This window comes from Haliotis rubra, unplaced genomic scaffold (assembly GCF_003918875.1).
Source record: "Haliotis rubra isolate DU_JTF1 unplaced genomic scaffold, ASM391887v1 Scf408, whole genome shotgun sequence".
Classification (NCBI taxonomy): Eukaryota; Metazoa; Mollusca; class Gastropoda; order Lepetellida; family Haliotidae; genus Haliotis; species Haliotis rubra.
In genome coordinates this window covers 616,352-625,443 of record NW_025767089.1, presented here as the reverse complement: position 1 = coordinate 625,443, position 9,092 = coordinate 616,352, and positions in this window count along the sequence as shown.

Below are 9,092 nucleotides of genomic sequence, written 5' to 3'. Positions count from 1 at the left end.
CCAGTCCTGTCCATCTTCAGGTGGTCATGCCACCTATATATTTTGAGACATTTAATACGATGACTGATTATGCTTTTCTACGGGTATCATACTCTTTTACATATTTGAACATAAACTTTATGAAAGAAATACACGTAAGATGTTAATCATTAGATGCGACAAATTCAACACAAGAAAAGGCATCAAATATCTTTGAGATGACCCCTTAGGCTTGTAGACAGCATATGCTTTTCATGCCAGGTGAGTTGATGGTCTGTCGTCATACCTGGCTGAGCGACCTAATTGCCATCTATAGTCTGATCTATTATTTTCAGCAGCTATTCGTATTTGTTCTTAGTTTTGCCCGATTTTACGAGTAAACATGCTTTTCTGGATATCCTATTACGCATCCCATTGAACGCCCAATTAGGCCGATGTGTGTTATTTCGACATATGCTGTTTGCAATTGTGTAAATTTTAGGGATACAGAGTAAAAGCCTAAAAACAGTTTTTTCCTATTTCCGACAGTACTTTAGGTTTGATTCCCCACATGGGTACAATGTGTGCAGCCCATTTCTGGTGTCCCCAGCCACGATATTGCAGGAACATTGCTAAAAGCAACATAAAACCATCCTCTCATCTCCCACAGAGATAAGCCTTAGTATGATTAAAGTTCGCATATTGTTTAACATGGAATGCCTAAAGGTAGCCTGAGAGGTCACTCACTCACAACACACATCATTCAGTATGTATTCAATCAATTAGCACCAGCTACACAACCAACAAATATCAACCTTTGACAAACAAACATGTTTACGATTCACTCATTTTATTAAAAGCAGTATTTTAAACTTAAAATTTGGTTATATTTTTCTGAGCGAGATACACAAAATGGAATATATCCAAGCCAGGATAGTATATCATATTCTTAAATGACAGTTACCGGTGAAGATCTGGGTTAGAATTGGTCTTCAGTAACCCAAGCTTGTAAAGGCAACTAACGGGATTGTGTGGTCAGACTCTGACTTGGACACGTCATCGTATCCCAATTGCATAGATAGATGCACATACTGTTGATCACTGGATTGTCTGGTCCAGATTCGATTATTTTCAGACCACTGCCATATAGCTGGAATATTGCTAAGTGTGGCATAAAACTAAATTCACTCACTCACTTAAATGACAGCAGTGTGGTGACTGGTTGTCGTGATAAATAACACTCAGTATGGTCAAAACATGGAAAAGAATTTATTTTCTCATTGTCAACAAACAACACATTTCCCAAGGAATGCCCTAAATTGCTTTGACTGAAACTATTAGATTTCAACAACAAATGAAGCAGCAAGGATCTGTAGTCTCTGTAGCTCACCTCATTTATTTCAAATATCACATCATACATCAAGTTCTGCATATTGGTTCAATATGTTTTCATATCCTTGTACAATAAAAAAGAAACAACTTATGTAAACCAGCTTCTTTTTCATACCTGAATAGTGAGGTTTCAGTACAGATAAAGATAACCTCTAACCCTTTTCATCTGCACCAAAGCATTGCTATTAAAGTACAATAAAGAAATAGCTATCCATAAATATTGTCTAGTTTGTTATCCGTCAACTTGTAAGAGTGAGAGCAATATTCCAGCTATATTGCGGCTGTCTGTAAATAATCGAGTCTGGACCAGACAATCCAGTAATCAACAGCATGAGCATCGATCTGAGCAATTGGGAACCGATGACATGTGTCAACCAAGTCATCGAGCCTGACCACCCGATCCCGTTAGTCGCCTCTTATGACAAGCATGGGTTACTGAAGGCTCATTCTAACCAGGACCTTCACGGGTCAACTTGTAAGAAACGACTATCAAACAATTACCTTTGTTTCATGAACACATGACAGGTGTTATGGATAACAACTTTTTATTCTTTATACAATGTGTCAGAGCTCATTCTTCATCCTTTGTCAGGTGAAAGATGATGAAGGAGCTTGAATTACCTCTGAAACATTGTACAAAGAAGAAAATGAAGTCGTTATCCATAAAACGTGTCCACGTATTCATGTTCGTCCAACTTCTAAATGTCTTTCAAGATGTACCTTTGTTTCGATCATTTGGTTAACATAATCTCTGATCCTTTAAATCACACTCACTACAACTTGGTTTTACATTGGTCACGTGATGCACCAACTGTAACTACAATACCAACAGTCTATAACTATCAGTTGGTGACATGTCTTTAGAAAAACATGACCACCAAATACTAACTGATTCACTAAACATTTGTATTTACAATTTTATTCACAGATAATTTGAATTCACAAATTTATTCACAGATAATTTGAATTCACAAATTTATTCACAGATAATTGAATTCACAAATATATTTTCAGATAATTTGCAATTTGCATTCACAAATTGATTCACTGATTATGTGTATTCACTAAATCACAGATAATTTGAATTCATCCAGTACTTATGAATCATTCTCACAAGATCACCCTCATTTTCCTGTGCTATCATTTTCTACTGTATCTGCACATACATACTGGTATCCTATGACAACCACCCAATCCGAGGGTACAAGTAACATGTTCAGTATGGCCACAATGATGTTTGGCGTAAGCAACATCGTTCTAGGACTAGGCCACCCAGTTACTCAGGTTCTTGGTCCCAGCATCCTCTAGTGAACACTGAACAGATGCTGGACAAAGATACGGTCCACACAAGCTAAATGAAGATCATACACATTGAAGATCATACACACTGAAGATCACACTACACACTGATACAATAGTGAAGATTATATTTCATTTGCTATTTATATATGACTTAAATCGTCTTTCATCTGATTGGTGAAATTGTCACTTGGACAACTTGACAAAACATTATGTTAACCTCCAATGAGGTTAATATAACAGTCCACAGACCCCACTCAGCTAAAATTAGAACGGTAAACAAATAACATAAACCCCCCAGTGTATATTGCAACTGCACAAGGTAGGCGTTGCTTCATTCCTGTGACGATACAATTTAGAGTTGCTTCCCTTTCCTATCAATGGCCGACAAGATGGTTCATAGATCTAAGCAAAGTGAAACTACAGTATTTTTATTAAACAACATTACTGTGTCATTTCATGTTTTTATTCTCTTCGCCATCACTCGTCCAAGCTACAAAAATGCTTGGATCCACCTCAAGTGGAGGCAATAACTGTTTGATATTTCATTGTTGGATATAATTGCATGAAACAGACCCTTCCAAGGAAGCATTACCACATATATGTGTGGACTAAAATGGACTTCAAACATCCATATATGGGGATGTGAAAGGGATCTGTTGATTCTCAAGTTGAAATGTTAAAGAGAAATCAGTCCGTAGATGTGAAAGAACAAAGCATTGAGACAAACTTGACAGTTGTATTCTAAAATTAACTAAGTTTACAAATTAATACAAATCACTGCCAAAAGTATGACATTAGCAGAACAAATAAAAATCGATAATCTCTAGTCAACGTAATATCTCCACTATACCCTGGATGCAATACTTCATAATTATATTACCTCCCTTTGGCTTTTTATCCAATCAGTACATGGGAAGTTGAGTGAACTCAAACAACTCACTTTAAACTTCTTAAATTATCTAACCATTTAAACTTGGCAAACACATTTGATTAGGGTTCTTTCATATAATTTTTTTAAAGTTTCAGATCTGTCAATTTGTCTGTATTATTTCCAGAAAAATCTGAGTGGCACTGCGAACAAACCTTCACAACTGCGACTGCTATCTTTGTTGACACTGGCAAGCTCGGATATAATGGCGGCTTAGCTGATTGGCTACTGTGAGAGTGCGGAGCCAGCAAAGGGAGGTAATATAATTATGGGGCCAAGCCTTGGATGCACCAGGGTATAGTGGACAAATCACTGCCAAACCCTGGAGATTATCGAGGATGTACAAATTGAGTGGCAGTATAATTTCAAAGGCAGTACAATACAATACAAGTGATAACAGAATACAGACAGATACGATAGTATTCTCCTCCCTGCAACAATGAAGTTGAGGCTGAATATCTTAGGTAAGAATGATCCCAGATAACTGCTGGTCTTCTTCAGGTGTAATGTGAGGTGAGAGAAAAGAGTTTCCTCCCCTTTATATCCCTAAGAAAATACCCCAGAAGATTCTCCAACACCCTGGGTCAGAATATAGTGGAAATGCCCATTGAGTTAATGGTACCCTGAAGTACCATCCACAACTGTGCCTAAATATAGCACAAGTCTAATTATTATCCATATGGTGGAACATAAGTCACGTCATATTTTCAATATGTGCACTAGTGCACATATCACTTTTACCTAGCAACCATGGTTTCTGTATTTCGTCGTCTGTGACGTCATTAAACAATTGAACGAGACGTCAATGAAGAACGTGTTTTACTGAACAAATGTACATAAATAAGATGGATAACAAGCATTGTCACTAAGATGACATAATCCCCTGCCACAAATTATCAAATCAAACCTATAAAGTAATGAAAGTTTAAGATGAAGTTAAATGTCAACAAAAACATTATCTTGTTCTTTAGTTGTATGAAATATGCAAAACTAGTACTAAAGAAATTGCTTATTGAAAAACATTCAAGGGAGGTCTTGAAAGTCTATGAAGAAAATCCAGTGAACCGTTCTTAAAATATCTTGCTGACAATTCAGGTTAACATTCTGAAATCTTCATAGTGTTGTCGTGACCCTAAAAATTATGTGAAGGTCACCAAAACTGACTGGGCCCTGGGCCTTCCCTAGATGAAGCTTGGTGTCAAATATGAAGAAAATCCACTGAATGCTTTTTTGGCGATATCTTGCTGACTTTCTTAACAAGCAATTTAACATGCTGAAATCTTCAAAGTGTCTCTGTGACCTTGAAAATTAAGTGAAGGTCACCAAAATTGACTGGGCCCTGCGCCTTCCCTGAATACAGCTTGGTGATAAATATGAAGAAAATCCAGTGAACGGTTCTTGAGATAGCTTAACATGCAGGTAAAACGTGAAAGTCCCCTTGTGACCTTGAAATGAAGGTCAAGGTCACCAAACCTGACTTGGACCTTTCTTGTGATGAACCTAGGTACCAAATATGAAAAGAATCTAGTGAACGGTTCTTAAGATATTCCAATTCGTACGTATGTACGGACGGACGGACGGAGCCTAATACTATATTCCCGCTTCGAGCTAAACGCGCGGCGCGGGATACTAAAGAAATTATTACACGCTCAAGTGTGCCATACGATTTATATGAAACTCGTGCAAAATTATGTATTGCCCTTGCTCTCACTCGGGCAATACACAATCTCACACTCGTTTCGTATAAATCGTATGACACACTTGCTCGTGTAATAATCTCTATATACAGCACACCAATGCCCCTTACTGTACAGTGTTACACATCTGGGGCAATGTTACTCAGTGAATAATGTTACAACAAGACAACTGTCCACCTATCTGCCCTAAGAGGGATGAGATCTATCGAAGTGTGAAAATCAACAATAGAAAACAAACAGGTAGATAACAGTTAACATAAAATAAGCTCACACCTTTAGAACAGGTACAGCTATGTCTCCAGTCCTATAAATATTTTCTAGCCTGGACGTTCTATGTTGACTCCACACCAAAACATGGATTATCTGAGTCTGACTAGTGGTTAAAGAAGTATGAGTGTCTTTGGTATCGATATCCACAATACTGCTATACACAGGGTTGAATTTAAAGGCTTCTATTCCCACCCAGGTAAAAATCAAGGGTTATTCCATCAATATGGCGATGGCAGCATGTAATAAATAATGATATTGACCAATGATCCACCCCATCAATACGATGACATGATTTCGGCCATATCAACCCAATGCACTGAGTCGCTTCATGCGACAAGCGACAAGCGTAGATGACTGGGAACCATTTGTAAACAGGGATCCCCTTGAGGACTAGCTATCAGTTTCTGATTGTTTGTACATAGTTCTATAGTACTAAAGATAAAAATTAAGGCAACAAGGACTGAATGTTGAACCGACTGAATGTTTCATTCCAAAACTGACCACCATGGACACAGTAATTACTAGAAACCAAATAACCGCCCTAAAAATGCTGACATTCCATAGTCCTGTTCAGGTAAGAAATAAAGAAGAGTGAGTGAGTTTAGTTTTACGCCGCTTTTAGCAATATTCCAGCCATGTCACGGCCTGGGACACCAGGAATGGGCTTCACACATTGTACCCATGTGGGGATCGAACCCAGGTTTTTAGAGTGATGAGCGAACGCTTTGACTACAAGGATACCCCAGCAGGAAGTAGAAGGTGCACTACTACTGGACTGACTGACTGAGTTTGGTTTTACGCGCTTTTAGCAATATTCCAGCAACATCACGGCGGGGGACACCAGAAATGGGCTTCACACATTGTACCCATGTGGGGATTCGAACCCGGGTCTTCGGCGTGACGAGAGAACGCTTTAACCACTTGGCTACCCCACCGCTTCATGACCAGGCCATACTCCTGTATCTTCCTGATATAACAATACATACTTCATCATCCATCAAGACAATATATTCAATCTCTTCTTAAACGTCCACTCTGGCTGTCCATTCTATTATGAAGAAACACCCTGGAGCCATTCATCACTGTCAATAGCCTGCAGAGATTCTCTCTAGCCCACAATGTAACTAATTCTTATTAACAATACATACATGCATATTAATTTTGTGGAAATTTATAATGCACCGAATCTGCTCCCTGAAGAATACTGAAAGCACTACATTCTTTCATTTTCAGTTCAATAGGGTTGAAGGCTGCTCATAGCGTGGTAAAAGGTTCACATGATCATTTTATCCTACTAGGTACCCATTCCCAGAACAGAGACCCATTTAGAACAGTTACTGGCCTAAGGAAGTACCAAATTTTAACAGTGTCACAGGGGTGGAAATAACTTTAAAATTGATAGTGTACTCCGGTACAGTGGCACATGTAATGTCACTTGCCCTGATAATTTTTCCACTATACCGACCGTTTTCTTGCTGATTTTTTAAATAAACCACATAATTAACATTGGAAAGTCAACTGGACACCGGTACAGTGAAATATACAAATTCGCTTGCCCGACAGAAAAAAACATTGGACTCGGACGTTGGGCAATGGGTTATTTCCACCCCTGCTGTCACAGTCTCAAGTAACAGTAGCAAATGTGTATCATCGTATTGATTATAAAAGAATCAAGATATTCCACACTTGACAATTAAAGAAAGATTATTATCAGATCACATGCAATCACTGAAATATAACAGCTTTCTTTTCATGCCAGATATTTTTTAACGAATAATTCATATTAAATGTAAAGATGATGTCAAACAAATTTCTAAAGTTTGTCACTCAACTGGCCCTGCAAACTTATCTGGTCCCATCTGCAATCTGTATTTTTTTCTTTCACCTCTTTAAATATTTGTTCGGATCGATCATACTAACATACATTCACATTGGACCAGCTGCTAACAATACAATACTGGATTTGGAATCAATGGACAACACTACCACAACCAGAATTTGTGTAATATATAGCACCGTTATCTCCTGGCATCCGACGTAGGCCCGATTAAAGTCTACATATCATTCCATTTTTTCATCTCTATGCTGTCTGTCTGTTCGTTCATCCGTCCCTCCATCCAAAGAATCTGCTGGTCTGATTCCACTTTCAGCAAATTGTTGTAGGTCTCTACAGATTAACCAAGACTGAACCAGACCAGACAAAACTGGGTTGCTGAAAAGCAATTCACACCTGGTCCCATTTTCTACAAATCCTTTCTCACATACACCTTACCTAATTTGTCGGTGATCTCTAAATGTTATATGAACATCCTTGATAGAGTGAAACAGCACAGCAGGGAGCTGCTGGTGATACATACATCACTGATTCCAGTTGGAATCACTTCTTGTAAAGGGAGACAGTATAGTTGTCGTGACACAAACATGTAAGTAGAACCAACACCTGACAACACTGTATTCCGGAGTTGGTGGTTATATATTATATTAGGTTTCATCATGATTGGGATAGAGTCATTCTGTAAATATATTAGAAAATCTGATGGGAATCCAGTCAGAACAGCTTGAGAACTTGCTATTACTAGTTGTCACCCAGTCACTCTAGAGCGACATCACTCAGGGTATATCAGTGTATGAAATAAGCCAGAAATCAGACATTTTGAAGTACCAGCCCAAAATGGATTTAACCAGACCAAATATGGTGAATTTACTCAGATGTATGGAACATCTAAAAATTTTACCAGACCATCGGCTGGCTATCTGTAAATTTAGACCGCTCGTCAAAAATCTAGACTGTTTCGGGCGGTCGGACAGGCATTTATTTCATACACTGGGGTATATGTAGCTATACAGACACAATGCCATTTAGAAAGTGGTCAAATGTAACATGTTATTTCTGGGTTTACACTATCCCAGTAAAGTACAGATTCTTGTACTTTTGTCGGGTTGAGTCCCATCCGGGATTCGAACCCACACCCTCAGAGTCAGGCACCTAATCGCCAGCACACAAAGTCAGTCGTCTTTCAGCATTATTAAATTTTTTAAAGAAAAATGTCACAGCACTATGAACAGTCAATAGGAGTGTCCCCCCTTTTGAACATTTGTGAACCTTTCATTAAATTGTCAAACAAACATGGGACATGCAGTGAAAAATATTAGTTTGGACCCTTTGCTTTTAATCTAGTTTCATTCTACTTGACTTGGTCCTTTCTACTAGTTTGTAAGTTGTTCAATGTCACACACATCAACATTACAGCTATATGATGGGAGTCAGTAAATAGTCTAGTTTGTAAGTTGTTCAATGTCACACACATCAACATTACAGCTATATGATGGGAGTCAGTAAATAGTCTAGTTTGTAAGTTGTTCAATGTCACACACATCAACATTACAGCTATGATGGGAGTGGGAGTTTGTAAGTTGTCAGCACACATCAACATTACAGCTATAATAGTCTAGTCTAGTTTGTTGTACAGTGGTTCAATGTCTAGTAAATGTCTAGTAAGTTGTTCAACACATCAACATTACAGCTATATGATGGGAGACAGTAA